Below are 476 nucleotides of genomic sequence, written 5' to 3'. Positions count from 1 at the left end.
TACACCGGGTTACAAGGGGTTACAAAGGGTTAGGGGGGATTACAAGGGGTTACAGGGGGTTACAAGGGGTAACAAGGGGTTAAAGGGGGTTATAAATTGTTACAGGTGGTTACAGAGGGTTAGAAGGGGTTACAGGGGGTTACAGGGGGTTACAGGAGGTTACAAGAGGTTAGATGGGGTTACAGGGGGTTACAGGAAGTTACAGGGCGTTGCAAGGGGTTACAGGGGATTACAAGGGGTTACAAAGGATTACAAAGGGTTACAATGAGTAACAAGGGTTAAACGGTGGTACAGGAGGTAAAGGGGTACAAGGGGTTACAAGGGGTAACGGGGGGTTACAAGGGGTTACAGAGGATTACAGGGGGTTACAAAGAGTCACATGGGTTACAGGGTGTTACAAATAGTAAAGGTGTTACAAAGGGTTACAGGGGGTTACAAGGGGTAACGGGGGGTTACAGATGGTTAGAAAAGATAAC

The sequence above is a fragment of the Porites lutea genome, chromosome 4 (assembly GCF_958299795.1).
Source record: "Porites lutea chromosome 4, jaPorLute2.1, whole genome shotgun sequence".
In the NCBI taxonomy this organism is placed as follows: domain Eukaryota; kingdom Metazoa; phylum Cnidaria; class Anthozoa; order Scleractinia; family Poritidae; genus Porites; species Porites lutea.
This window is presented reverse-complemented; position numbering follows the sequence as displayed.